At 34.8% G+C, this 15,947-nt stretch overlaps 1 long non-coding RNA gene across 1 annotated transcript; it reads left to right on the plus strand.

The window, feature by feature from the left end:
* The first annotated feature begins 340 nt into the window (after positions 1-340).
* Positions 341-8,304, plus strand: LOC109614245 (uncharacterized). The gene is made up of 7 exons (XR_009341795.1): positions 341-521; positions 581-773; positions 845-1,045; positions 1,115-1,283; positions 2,064-2,423; positions 7,785-7,869; positions 7,938-8,304. It is a non-coding gene; the product is annotated as an uncharacterized LOC109614245 (long non-coding RNA).
* Positions 8,305-15,947: the final 7,643 nt, after the last annotated feature.

The following is a 15,947-nucleotide window of genomic DNA, read 5'->3' on the forward strand; positions in this document are numbered from 1 at the left end:
CTTCCTGAATGCCGGCTCGTTATCTTGATGTGGGACTTGAATGGGTTCTTCTAGACGTTATCCCCAAAAATGGTTGCTGACCGCCTCCAAATATATATATGGAGGGGCCAGAATCTTCTTGTTTGGTGACTATCCTTGGCGAGAGGTAAACCAAATACATATTGTACAAACAAAACCTTCAACATAAAATACCGTACTCACTTCTGTTTTTGTCACATACCAACATCAATAAAAATCAGTCACACTAAACAAAATAAACAATACAACAGACCAATGCTTTTTATGTATTAATTTGAAAACAAAAATCTGTCACACGGTATATTTTTTATTTTCAAGCAACAAAACTTTCCTAAGGAAATGATGGAAATGGTGATGTGCCTGGATTCTGAAAGAAATTCCGCTCCGAAACCTAAGTGATGGCCGAAATTAGCCAGGATAAAAATTGACGCAGGTCAACATCCAACGTGCTCATGCAGTCAGCATAAGTGGTTAACATTGGAATTTGCGGTGAGTGGATACAGGTAAGTAATTATAAAATTTACTATTCTATAAGTATTCTAATCTGAAATTTTGTTTACAGGTAATAAATTTTTCATCAATGAAAATACATTTTGCGGCGTTTGTACGCTTGCACGCGCAACACTACATATTGATTGCTGTCTCATCATTCATACCACATGTGTATGTGCGTGTGTGCCCGCCATTGGACTTTACCTGCGTATGCATCGACACGCATTCATGTCTAAGACGTGCGGTTGGGATGAGGAAAATAGGTAAGCAGATGTTTGTTTATTTCTTCAAAGAATACATTTTATTTAATTTAAAACGTTTATTTCTATTTCAGCGTACGACCATGGTGACTTGGTGGAATACACGACTTCATCTCCTGAACAACCCATTAACACATCAAAGCTATAAAATGGACATCACATGGAAACTTCTCAACCTGGGTAGGTAGAGCTAGCCCATTCCATATTTCGAATTGAGGTGCATATGCATAAAACAGCAATTTATATGTGGACAAGGAATTTGGAATGAAAAACAGGTAATATTTTTTTATAATTTGTCTGTTGACAATTAGACCTTCTAATCGTTTTCTTTGTTTTCTTTGCAGCGTTTTCAATTCTGTTACAAACAAACAATACCCGACACACTTTAAGGAATCAAAGGTGTCATCCATACCTGACATGGAACATAACCACCCTTCAACTACATCAGCAACAATTTTACGACCATCCTAAACAAAGGAGAGCACACATCGCGGTGGAACTTTGATATTCCTGGTGAGTATTCAGTGGTGTGTCCCTTAAGTGAAAACAAAAACAAAAGAAATGTGCATGGTTGAAAAAAAATAGTTCGTTGCTTGTTGTCTTCCACCTCTACAAGTATACCAAATGCATTGCATCACAGTAGAAAATAATCCAATAATTACGAATTAAAAAGAAGAAAACATTGTGTGTGTGTTTATGGAGCCAAGGAACGTTTGTTTGCTGGGAAATAATTTACGTGTTTACATCTGAATGGTGAATGACTAAAGTGCATCCTATGACGCGAATGGATGGATGCAATAAAAAATTATGGATGCAAATAAAAATGAACCTAGCAAAGCAGATGACAGTGTTTAGAATTGAGTGTGAACTGTGAATATACATATTGTTGTGAAAAATATTTTCAAAAGAAAATTGAATTAATATCCATCTGATATTTACATTTAATAGCTGCGTAAACAAGATAAAATAGAAATTGAATTGTGCTCCTTTTGACAACAACATGTTGCGAAAAAATAAAATAATCAAAATATTTTTAGAAAAGTGTAGAGTTAGCAAACTAAGTAATTAATGCCTTTCAGTTTCCCTATATATTTAGAGATGTGCTTTTTGAATTTAATTAATCGGATATTAATGATTTATGCTGGGTATTGGCGTGATTTGACATTAATTTTTAATTAAATAATTACATTGTCCCCTAGTTTTAAAACTTTTTTATTTAATTTTTTTTCTTTTAGTGATTGCTTAAAAAATTATATTAATTTGTACTTATTCAGATTTTATTATATTTTTTAGGTATTTGTGAACATAACTGTGAAAAACGTTAACAACATAATTCTTCAAGACAACAATGAAATTCAGTTCGTGTAAATATTTTGGTGTATTAACTACATTTTCTACCTGCTTTCAACACATTAGACAAACATCTGTGCAGACACGGATCAACTACTAAACGGCGAGTTTTTAATATTTTATTGTATTTTGGTGCGGACAGAGGCTAGTGGACAGATGGACAATAAACATTGTGGAGTAAGAGAGATCAGTTTTGCAGTTTTGCTGTACACAATAAATTAATACGAGACGAATGTGAAAATTTGAATGCGATCGTTAAAAAATTCGACGAATTCAGTGAATTATTTGGAGGATGTGATTCAGGTTAGATTTACAAAGAATAACAATTTAAAAGAATTCATACCACGGTTAATTTATCGCAACATAAATTGATACCTGCACATTGGTTTTATATACATTGGAAAAATAAAAAAATCAAATTATACCAAATAAGGCAAGCGACTCTCAACCACCGTTTACCCCGACTTAGGTGAAGCATTGTACATTGATATTTCAAACCGAAAAATGTTTGTTTTTATATTTCTACCAGCCTGTTATTTATTGTCACATATATTTTCCAGCAACATTATAAAAAACTTAAAAAATTATTGATAGAACATGAAATTTGCTAAGTGCGCTCTAAATTGAAGTACAGTGGGGGATTTTATCACAGTCGTTTTATTTTATTACGAATTTGGTCTGTCAATTCTTTTGTATGGCTCAACGTGGGGAACTCCCACACCCTGAGATAAAAAAAAATCGGGTAATTAAGGACATTTCTCAGCCTCATAAAAGATTTGAAATATAAAATAGGTCAATAATCGGTACTAATAATTACAGATGCAAAATAAAAAAATGGACGTTCACAAACATTCCTTTTCTAAATCTATTTTGCACTTATATTACTAGTACCACAGAAAATATTGCCCTTTTTTATTTTTATATCTTTGGCGTGAAAATTCCCTAGAGGTTTACCTTGGAGTGTTTCTAATTCGTACGTTATTTCCAATGGGTTTAACAACAACTCCACATTTTAGAAACCTTTTTCCAAATTTGGCATTGATGTTATTTTTAAAATCTGATAGCATGTGGTTGCGCCTATAGACTTCTTGGCCAGGAAAAAAATTGATTTTACGTGCTCTCTGGTTATAGCGTTTTGCACTATTTTCAAATGCCTTGTGCATATTACTTTTAATTTTCTCCCGCATCAGATTTAGTCTGTCGCTGTTATTTAAAGATTTTATTTCGGGGTCGGTCAGAGATTTTAAATTCTTGGCTAGTTTATAATCTGCCCCACTGGTAAACATGTTATACCCAAAAAGGGAGAAATAGGGGTTTTCAACGGTGGACGAATGCACGGATGTACGAAGGGCTAGTCCAATCTCGGATAAATATTGATCCTAGTCTCGCTGATCATTGCCGCTAGCACCGATTGGTTTACTCGCTCAGAAGCGTTTGACTGAGGGGAATAAAAGGCAGTTTTCTGGTGTTGTATTTTATAGTTCTCAATCATTTGCTTAAATGCTTTTGATGTGAATTGTTTTCCGTTATCGCTGTGGACAACCTCTGGGACTCCGAAGGTGTGAAATACCTGCTCTTCTAAAAATCGGACAACGTTTTGGGAGGTTGCTTCCTTCATCGCATGTAAGAAGGTGAACTTTGTGATGTGGTCTACAACGATAAAAACGTACGAATTACCCTTCTTGGACCTAGGATATTTTCCAAGAAAATCCACGTACAATATTTGGAACGGTCTTTCTTTGACCACTTCACTGCCGATGGTAGGATTCATGTGCTGGTTTGAAGATTTAGTTTCTTTGCAGACATCACATTTCCTGACGTACTGTCTTACTTGCGACACCATCTTGGTCCAGTAATAAAAAGTTCTCAGACGGTTAAGCGTTTTATTTATGTCTTCGTGCACCACATTCTTGTAATTATGCGCCTTTTCTATGAGGACATATGTTATGTCAAGTGGTATCCATAATTTCCACTCAAATTCTGCCACGTCTGCTTCGAAATTTTTACTTCTAATATAAATTTTGTCCTCTTCAACTTTCAAATCAGGTAACATTTCCGCAGTTCCCTGTACTCTTCACTGTCAAAAGCCGTTGTTTCGAAATCCAGCAATTCATTTTCCAAATCTATTTCATCCACTACTAAAACAGAGTCAATAGGCAATCGGGATTTGACAGTTCCAACATACCAACGGGGTAGCTATCGTGGAAACTTCCACAACCCCTTCACACTCATCAAAGGTCTGCATATTTCCTAATTCCTCTTGGATCTCATTTACCCGAATGGGTTTGTTGAACTGTGGCTGTGGATTTCGGACTGGGTCCCGACGAAAAAACGTTCTTTCAACCTCTAGGCATTCTACTCTCAGTTGTTCGAGAGATTAGACAGGCATTGAATAAACAATACTCGTAAGATTTTTCTTAAGATTCTTCTTCTACAAGGATATCATCTCATATTTTGAAACTGGTCTTTCCATCTTTGACCGCTTTGAAATTATATCGTGAAAGAAATCATCTATGCTTTCATTAGGCAATTGTTTACGTTCTAGCAAATCCCTCATCTCTTCAAAACATGTACGCCTGGATTTGAAGCGTACTAGTAGGCCATGTTTTAATGAAGTCGAATCTGACACACTCTTGTTTGTAACCAGAACCAATCGTAAGCAGGTCCTGAGAGTAGAATATGGAACTCATTTAGGATATCGTACCACTCTAGTGAATAATGTTCCTGGAAATACTCCAAACGATAAATGAAGTATTCTACTGATAGGCTATTTAGTCTGCCTGAAAAATTCAACCCAAACCTTTCAACTCTTATGCCTTGTCCACTGGAAAAACTCAAGAAAGACGGTGTGACCGTATTCCTTCGACTAAATTGGGAATTATGGTCCCCATTCCGCGGTGGAACCTGATTCAAATAGTTGTCGAATGATGGTCTGTTGTTATACGAATGTAGTGGTTGGTTTCTGGGATTATCATTCTCTGACGAAGCTGCAGGATTATGGGATAATGGACATTTTGGATACAGCATCGCTGAGTCTATTTATGACTCCATATACTTTCTCCATTTTCCTACATACACTTTCCTGCACTAAACCTTTAAGATTATTATTGGCCTGCGCCTAACTTTCGTGCACCAAACATCTCACTAAATTGTCTACCTCTACTGGATGAGTTGGTGGATTCGGCTGAAAATTTGATTGGGGATCATTTTGTCTCAGTCTGGCCCGACACTTGTGCTGGGATTGGCATTCGTAATGGAACCAGAGAGATCCCTAATTGATGGATCAGTTCTATCATTTGTGTTTGGCATGTTTGTTTTTTTTTTTTTTACTTTTGGTAATGGCGAGGAAATTGACGTGCGACTTAAATCAAAAGTTAGAGAACGGTTTCGTTTGCTTTTCTTCTTTCTCCGATTTGCTTAAGTCTTATTTTCTGTCTTTTCGCTCATTAGAATCTTCGTTTGTTTTTGTTGACGATTTTTTAAAAGGAAAACATACGCTTTTGAACACAAAATATATTCTATCTACTACATAAATTAAAACAACTAGCTAGACAAACGATAAATACTTAAATAAAAATTAGACAAAGAAAAATATGAATATAAATAAAAATTAAAAAATATATTGATTAATAATAATAAAAAAAATAAATGAACAGGGAACACTAAATGCTACTCAAAAACAAAAAGTGGGTTACAAATACAAAAAATGACGTATACGAGAGGTCCCAGTGTGTATTTTCAGTAACTGATGTGGATAAATTGCGTGGTTTTAAACTGCGTTGAAATTAATCAGCATTTAAATATAAAGCGTCCTAAAAAGGTTTTCATGATGTATTGATAGACTGGACTTAAACAAACAATGTACATTGAACATTAAAGGATAACATCAAGGCATTTTTCTTCAGCTTTCAGAGTACTTATTGCACAATACAGTCAGCGAAAAACATAGTCACTGCAGATATTGCACACTTCTCCTTATGTTAACCTTTGTCTATTGTATCTACTCTAAAAAAATAAACAACAACATAAAAACAGGCCATGAAAACAATACATTCTTTGTTACAATTAACGAACAAGAGCTATTAGGGTCTAAACTTATGAAACGATATGTCCTAATTTTCTAATTATCTAAACTAAATATTGCACAGTTAACGCAGATTAAAAAAAAATAAGTGGATGCAATATCCGTTAGTACTTAGAAAATGCGACATATCATTTACCGACTGCCCTATTACCCTATTGTCTATTGCTTTGTGCTGAGGTGTTATTGCACAATATAATTTTTTTTTTTTTTTAATTTGTCCTTGCCACGTTAATGTTAAGGCAATTTGGTATTGCACAGAAGTGGTGGCTAATATTGTATTGCACTAAATTTTTTTTTTTTTTTTTTGTACGTAATCAATTACATACACTCATGGTCCCTCTCTCAAAAGTAAACACTTAACATTTCATAATTACAAACATAAAAACATTTTATTTTCATTATCATCTTAATCCTAAACATTAAAATTTAAACAACACTTGCGGACTTTGTGAACCATTAATAAGGCAACCACCAATAACTTCAAAGACTTCAAATTTGCCAAATTTGGCCGCTAACTCAAATTTTAATTTCCCCTAAAAGAGCTCTCTTAAAGGCCTGAGCTGGGCATTGCCTTTTTAATCCAGTAAAAAACAAGCCTTACGAAGCCTCAATTCAATGATGTAAACCTACACTCGCTTACGGTTCCCTGGCATTAAGAAGTTTCACAAATAATGAAACTTACGTAATAGACTAATCTAAGGACGTTCACAATTAATTTAACATAAAATAATTTATGAGTTTTGCCTTGTTAAGGCGAAGATCATATGTTTTATGATTTAAGTGTTTGTTTTCTCTTTCGAGACGAGCTTAATGATCTGAAATTTGCAGTGAAAAGGAAAGCCAGATAGACACTATCACACACTCACCACTATGCGACGCGTTTCGCCGTTGGTTAAGCGGCTCATCAGGCATATTTGATGTGGATGATGGCTTACAAGGGCCGTTCTCTGGAAAGTAGTATATATTTCGAACTTATTGCAAATTAGCATATGCGAATTATACACTAGAAACTCTCCAGGTTTGACTCAAGTTCTATTGGCAGATCTTTTTTCACAGCAACGTTTTGTTTTTTGTAGTGATGGATTTTTTGTCCACAACAACTACATTGCTTCCAATGCATACACTTGTTTTAGTGCTGCTTTAGGAAGACGGGTTAATGGCTCTGAACGTAGAGACGGCAACTTCTAGTTGGCTGCACACAGAGGTCCGCGGTTCAAATCCCACAGCCAGGCTCCCCTGAATTTTTGAGTTTTGCCTTGTTAAGGCGAAGATCATATGTTTTATGATTTAAGTGTTTGTTTTCTCTTTCGAGACGAGCTTAATGATCTGAAATTTGCAGTGAAAAGGAAAGCCAGATAGACACTATCACACACTCACCACTATGCGACGCGTTTCGCCGTTGGTTAAGCGGCTCATCAGGCATATTTGATGTGGATGATGGCTTACAAGGGCCGTTCTCTGGAAAGTAGTATATAATTTAAATTTGTCTTTTTTCTTTTGTGGTAGTTTGTGGTTTTGATCTCTGTTGCGTATATTCTTTTGTATAGTAATTTGAAATCTTGTTTTTCTTTTAATTTCAGTACAGTTAATTCTCGTCAAAGTATCCTTTTTGGCGCTAATTTTTCATGGCCATTGCAAGCAACCAAATACTTATATTACGGCAAGGTAAGTAAATAATTTAAAATGTTACCTTTTTAGGCCGGTACTTATAGCTTTCTTTTCTTTCTTTTCAGGCCCACGGAATAAATTAGGTCCGGGTCATAACGTTTACACAGGACAGATTACATGCAGTACGGAACAAGACGTTTCACAAGGGCTCACATACACAAAGTTTGGCCACTTCCTGAATGGCGGCTTGTTATCTTGATGTGGGGCTTGAATGGGTTCTTCTAGACGTTATCCCCAAAAATGGTTGCTGACCGCCTCCAAATATATATATGGAGGGTCCAGAATCTTTTTGTTTGGTGACTATCCTTGGCGAGACCTAAACCAAATACATATTGTACAAACAAAACTCTCAACATAAAATACCGTACTCACTTCTGTTTTTGTCACATACCAACATCAATAAAAATAAGTCACACTAAACACAATAAACAATACAACAGACCAATGTTTTTTATGTATAAATTTAAAAACAAAAAGCTGTCACACGTTATTTTTTTTATTTTATCGACCGAAAATGACTTGCATACAACAAACCACAGACTAATAAAACAGACATTTCCCCGCTTTGCCTTTTTATAGGGAGAAAAAGCAAGCTTATTTTCCTTCTTTTCTCAAATTTTCCCGGATTTTTCCTATTTATCATATTATGCTTTAAACGCACCCCTACCCCTACTATTCTCCACTCCAGAGTTGTATTTCCCTACTCAAGTATAATTGCATGTGGCAACGCTGGGATTTTGCATATAAGCCGGCCACCGCGCGTATCCGGATCTCTTTTTACTTGCCGGCAGCAATGGACGGGGACTTGCTGCTGGTTATTTTTTTTATAAACAACAAATATTTGCATGGGCCACACGCAACAAAATGTAAAAAGTATTAATGTTTTTTAGTAGCGATATGTACGTCTTCATTTTAGTTACAGTGTTTGTTTCCACATGACTCCTACAATTCTTTTCATACCCAGATTAAAGAGTTATGAAGTACGTATGTGGGGTATATCAGTTTGTAAAGATAATATAGATAGCTCACTCGATATCATGTTTACGCTTGAATCATAAAATTAGTTTTGCCTACTTCTCTCTAACATATTAGCATTGATTTTAGATAAGGATGTACTGAGATAGTTTTATGCCGTTTTCTCAACTCGATGTCTGACATCACTTCGCTATTTGAATGATAGTAATAAGTAGAAAACAGGGACAATGAGCTAAAAATTTCATTTTTATGTCCCATATTTATTGAATTTTTAAAATGCCTGGAGTGATCTGTTCTGTTAACTGATTTTCTATTTTCACAAAGTAGGGCTGTTGAAGGATTGTGTAAATATGTATTCAAGTAGGAATTAATCGTGTATGTTGTATTATAAGCTATTTCACTCTCTATTTCTGGGTTTACACTGTTATCCTCTAAACCTTTTGAATGTTTCTGTATTAATATAAGTCAATGGACGAGTCATTATATTACTGTCATAACGTTAATAAGAACTCATTGAGCGGAACCTGTAGTCTATTTACAATACTTGGATTCAGCTCGGTGAGACCTTCGAATAGAATCCTTGGATTTTTTTTTTGCAGTTCGCCAGTATGGATCGAAAATATCAAAATATATAATTTTTCCATCACTTTTATTAGTTGGTTTTGATGGCTTCGTAATCTAGTGCAAAGTGACCAATGTTATGACAACGAGGAATGCAAAGTCCGACGATATGAACACAATAGAGGATTAAATTTAAATGTAAAATCAAAAGCCGGGAGTTATCTACAGCAAGTAAATGGTTTGGTGGTAATCTCGAATTCAATGATAGAAGAGGAGAGAGTATGTTCCAACAATAACAAGCAACAAACCCAACATGAAGGTGGGTGCCGTAGACGAAATTTGTCACTCTTTGAAATCTGTTGACATTGACAGATCTCAACGAGCTTAGTCATATGCGAAAAATATTTACAATCTTCTTTAACAGTTAGTTTCATTACAAATATAGAGAGAATTAATATGAGGTAACAATGCAAACAAAGTGTAATACTACCGACATATTTTTTTAGTTTTGAAATTTGTGGGAGACTAACATTCAAATGTATATTCTCTTCTAGACATAAAAGGAGACAATAACTTTAAGAAATAAATTATGAAGTAGCACTTGCGGTTAAAAAAATTAAGAAATTTATTAGCATAAAAAACAGTGCCCTTTTATTTTTATATAATTTTTTAATTTATTTATTTCTATTGTACTCTGTATGGAACGTTTTGGTAATGAATGATCGGCTTTTAATGTTGACAAAATTGTGCTAAATTCACCTGGCCTTTTTTCTGACACATATAACATTATGATGCTGGAATCTTCAAGTTTAGAATCATCTTTGCGTCTGCTCTTATGTTTTTACCAGATTTTCTTAACATGTCTGGTATAGTTTGAAGTTCCGCAATATTTTCTTATAATTCTACTTCCGTGTTAAAAGCATACTTTACATTTTGCTCTTGTAAACTTATGGAACTACCCAAGCTTTTTGGAGTGGCTGAAACTTGATTGAAATTTGAATTATATTGATGCTGATTTATAACTACTGTTACTACCACAATTAAGGTAGTAACAGTTGTTATAAAAGTAAACTGTTCACCATAGGTACTTGCAAATGTGTAGGCGAAATAACAATAGTGTCGATTATATACTCCGTGGCCGTAATGGGTTCGGCTGTGGTATCGTATATATAGTATTATATATTTTCTTGCCTTGGATTGTTATAGGTAGTACGGTGGTGGTAGAGTGGTCAAATAAGTAGATGTACGCGTCAAATACTCCGTCGATTGTGTTACCCCATCGCGATGGAATCCTTGTAACAAATTAGAGCGGAATCCAATATTTCCTAGTAGCAATTGTTAAGTAGTATATTAGATAATGGCGTATCTGCTTGTATGCTTGGTTGCATTGTTGAAACGACATGTACATTCTGGCACAATTAATGAAAACGATGTCTTCCGATTTGTAGTTGGTGTAAATGTAACAAATGTTGTTTGAATTATGTGCGTGAAGATAAAATCGATTTTAACTAGCGAAGACAACACCCAGTCTGGGCGCACTTTCTGTTGTATAACAGTGTATAACAGATATGCGGAAAATAAAAACGATTTTTGTAGACGTAAAATAAAAAACGATTTTTGAAGATGCGAAACAAGAATGCAATTTTTTTAAATTTGTAGTTATTCTTGTTTGTACCTGATAATGAACATAATTATAAATATAAAAAAATAAAATAACTAATTTAAAGGTGTTTCAATAAAAAACTTTCGTCATCATACCGATTATTTTTTAATGGAAGAAAATTACATAGCCCACTGTGCAGCAATAAAAAATAGTGCACGCATATGAATGGCACTGCAGGAAAGGCAGTTCCAACAGCTTTGTAAAACGCTATTACTTGGCCAAATCGATCGTGGAAAATTAGAGAAAAATCGATTTTTCTTATTTTTCAGAAGTTATCAACGAGTCCCACTGTGCGAAAACTAAAAATAGTGCAAGCTCATGGAATAGCACTTTGGAAAGCCCATGAGGTGTACTTTCAAGATATAAACACTCCTGAAAGATTAATCGGGCAGATTTTTTTTAAAAAATATTTTTCCTAAAGTCAAGCGTTTTCTAGAGGGAAACATAAAATGGCCCACTGTGCAGCAATAAAAAATAGTGCACGCATATGAATGGCACTGCAGGAAAGGTCGTTCCAAGAGCTTTCTAAAACGCTATTACTTGGCCAAATCGATCGTGGAAAATTAGAGAAAAATTGATTTTTCTTATTTTTCAAAAGTTATCAACGAGTCCCACTGTGCGAAAACTAAAAATAGTGCAAGCTCATGGAATAGCACGTTGGAAAGCCCATGAGGTGTACTTTCGAGATATAAAAAGTCCTGAAAGATTAATCGGGCAGATTTTTTTTAAAAAATATTTTTCCTAAAGTCAAGTGTTTTCTAGAGGGAAACATAAAATGGCCCACTGTGCAGCAATAAAAAATAGTGCACGCATATGAATGGCACTGCAGGAAAGGTCGTTCCAAGAGCTTTCTAAAACGCTATTACTTGGCCAAATCGATCGTGGAAAATTAGAGAAAAATTGATTTTTCTTATTTTTCAAAAGTTATCAACGAGTCCCACTGTGCGAAAACTAAAAATAGTGCAAGCTCACGGAATAACACGTTGGAAAGCCCATGAGGTGTACTTTCGAGATATAAACACTCCTGAAAGATTAATCGGGCAGATTTTTTTTAAAAAATATTTTTCTTAAAGTCAAGTGTTTTCTAGAGGGAAACATAAAATGGCCCACTGTGCATCAATAAAAAATAGTGCACGCATATGAATGGCACTGCAGGAAAGCTCGTTCCAAGATCTTTCTAAAACGCTATTACTTGGCCAAATCGATCGTGGAAAATTAGAGAAAAATTGATTTTTCTTATTTTTCAAAAGTTATCAACGAGTCCCACTGTGCGAAAACTAAAAATAGTGCAAGCTCATGGAATAGCACGTTGGAAAGCCCATAAGGTGTACTTTCAATATATAAACACTCCTGAAAGATTAATCGGGCAGATTTTTTTTAAAAAATATTTTTCCTAAAGTCAAGTGTTTTCTAGAGGGAAACATAAAATGGCCCACTGTGCAGCAATAAAAAATAGTGCACGCATATGAATGGCACTGCAGGAAAGCTCGTTCCAAAATCTTTCTAAAACGCTATTACTTGGCCAAATCGATCGTGGAAAATTAGAGAAAAATTGATTTTTCTTATTTTTCAAAAGTTATCAACGAGTCCCACTGTGCGAAAACTAAAAATAGTGCAAGCTCATGGAATAGCACGTTGGAAAGCCCATGAGGTGTACTTTCAAGATATAAACACTCCTGAAAGATTAATCGGGCAGATTTTTTTTAAAAAATATTTTTCCTAAAGTCAAGTGTTTTCTAGAGGGAAACATAAAATGGCCCACTGTACAGCAATAAAAATAGTACACGCATATGAATGGCACTGCAGGAAAGGTCGTTCCAAGAGCTATCTAAAGCGCTATTACTTGGCCAAATCGATCGTGGAAAATTAGAGAAAAATCGATTTTTCTTATTTTTCAAATGTTATCAACGAGTCCCACTGTGCGAAAACTAAAAATAGTGCAAGCTCATGGAATAGCACGTTGGAAAGCCCATGAGGTATACTTTCAATATATGAACACTCCTGAAAGATTAATCGGGCAGATTTTTTTTAAAAAATATTTTTCCTAAAGTCAAGTGTTTTCAAGAGGGAAACATAAATGATCCACTGTGCAGCAATAAAAATAGTGCACGCATATGAATGGCACTGCAGGAAAGCTCGTTCCAAGAGCTTTCTAAAACGCTATTACTTGGCCAAATCGATCGTGGAAAATTAGAGAAAAATCGATTTTTCTTATTTTTCAAAAGTTATCAACGAGTCCCACTGTGCGAAAACTAAATATAGTGCAAGCTCACGGAATAGCACGTTGGAAAACCCATGAGGTGTACTTTCAACACATAAACACTCCTGAAAGATTAATCGGGCAGATTTTTTTTAAAAAATATTTTTCCTAAAGTCAAGTGTTTTCTAGAGGGAAACATAAAATGGCCCACTGTGCAGCAATAAAAAATAGTGCACGCATATGAATGGCACTGCAGGAAAGGTCGTTCCAAGAGCTTTCTAAAACGCTATTACTTGGTCAAATCGATCGTGGAAAAGTAGAGAAAAATCGATTTTTCTTATTTTTCAAAAGTTATCAACGAGTCCCACTGTGCGAAAACTAAAAATAGTGCAAGCTCATGGAATAGCACGTTGGAAAGCCCATGAGGTGTACTTTCAATATATAAACACTCCTAAAAGATTAATCGGGCAGATTTTTTTTTTTTTAAATATTTTTCCTAGAGTCAAGTGTTTTCTAGAGGGAAACATAAATGGTCCACTGTGCAGCAAGAGCTTTCCGAATTATATCCAGACATTCCATTCATTTTTCGCGTTGTTTGACTCATTTTAGAAATGAACAAAAAATATCAATTAAATGAAAACAACTTCTTGCCTGTAATATTGAATAATTCTGACAAGAAGCGGGTATAGCCTTAAGGCTGTATTTCTGTAGTTTTACGAAGCTGTTCTACCTCCTTATTGTACCATGGTAAATCTGCGCACATTACCAAACTATCACTAAAATCGATGTTTTTCTCTATATTCTGGTAATGTGCAGTACATTTAGACATATGAAAAATGTTAGAGGGAAATAGCTATAATCTGTGCACTTTACCAAACTATCGCTAACATCGATGTTTTTCTCGATAGTCTGGTAATGTGCGGTACATTTAGACATATGAAAAATGTTGGAGGGAACTAGCTATAATCCAAACTATCGCTAACATCAATGTTTTTCCCGATAGTCTGGTAATGTGCAATACATTTAGACATATGAAAAATGTTGGAGGGAACAAAGTATAATCCACGGTACAATAATAAGGTAAGGTAGAGCTCCCAGCTAATTACAACATGTTTTCTAAGTGTGGCCGACTTCTGCCAATTTTGAGTATGTATTTGTTTGTAAAATCAATGATTGGAAGAAATTTATATTGCTGGACGCGCATTAATATGAGGGAACATATCCAGGCATTTCATTCATCTTTCGCTTTATTTGATTCATTTTAGAAGAGGACAAAAATATCAATAAATGAAAACAATTTGTTGCCTATAATTTTGAATAATTTTGTCAGGTAGCTGTTCTACCTCCTTATTGTACCATTGTAAATCTGCGCACATTACCAAACTATCACAATAAATTGTTTTCATTTATTGATATTTTTGTCCTCTTCTAAAATGAATCAAATAAAGCGAAAGATGAATGAAATACCTGGATGTTCTCTCATAAATATGACCCTATGTGTTCAATATTTCAATTCCATAGCAAATCTGGTAAATATTATTAATGCGCGTCCAGCAATATAAAATTCTTCCAATCATTGATTTTACAAACAAATATATACACAAAATTGGCAGAAGTCGGCCACACTTAGAAAACATGTTGTAATTAGCTGGGAGCTCTACCTTACCTTATTATTGTACCGTGGATTATACTTTGTTCCCTCCAACATTTTTCATATGTCTAAATGTATTGCACATTACCAGACTATCGGTAAAAACATCGATGTTAGCGATAGTTTAGATTATAGCTAGTTCCCTACAACATTTTTCATATGTCTAAATGTATTGCACATTACCAGACTATCGGGAAAAACATCGATGTTAGCGATAGTTTGGTAAAGTGCACAGATTATAGCTATTTCCCTCTAACATTTTTCATATGTCTAAATGTACTGCACATTACCAGACTATAGAGAGAAACATCGATTTTAGTGATAGTTTGGTAATGTGCGCAGATTTACCATGGTACAATAAGGAGGTAGAACAGCTTCGTAGAACTACAGAAATACAGCCTTAAGGCTATACCCGCTTCTTGTCAGAATTATTCAATATTACAGGCAAGAAGTTGTTTTCATTTAATTGATATTTTTTGTTCATTTCTAAAATGAGTCAAATAACGCGAAAAATGAATGGAATGTCTGGATATAAATACGGAAAGCTCTTCCTGCACAGTGGACCATTTACGTTTCCCTCTAGAAAACACTTGACTTTAGGAAAAATATTTTTAAAAAAAAATCTGCCCGATTAATCTTTCAGGAGTGTTTATATATTGAAAGTACACCTCATGGGCTTTCCAACGTGCTATTCCATGAGCTTGCACTATTTTTAGTTTTCGCACAGTGGGACTCGTTCATAACTTTTGAAAAATAAGAAAAATCGATTTTTCTCTAAATAGCGTTTTAGAAAGCTCTTGGAACGACCTTTCCTGCAGTGCCATTCATATGCGTGCACTATTTTTTATTGCTGCTCAGTGGACCATTTATGTTTCCCTCTAGAAAACACTTGACTTTAGGAAAAATATTTTTTTAAAAAAAATCTGCCCGATTAATCTTTCAGGAGTGTTTATATCTCGAAAGTACACCTCATGGGCTTTCCAACGTGCTATTCCGTGAGCTTGCACTATTTTTAGTTTTCGCAC

Source organism: Musca domestica, unplaced genomic scaffold (genome assembly GCF_030504385.1).
Source record: "Musca domestica strain aabys unplaced genomic scaffold, Musca_domestica.polishedcontigs.V.1.1 156, whole genome shotgun sequence".
Lineage (NCBI taxonomy): Eukaryota > Metazoa > Arthropoda > Insecta > Diptera > Muscidae > Musca > Musca domestica.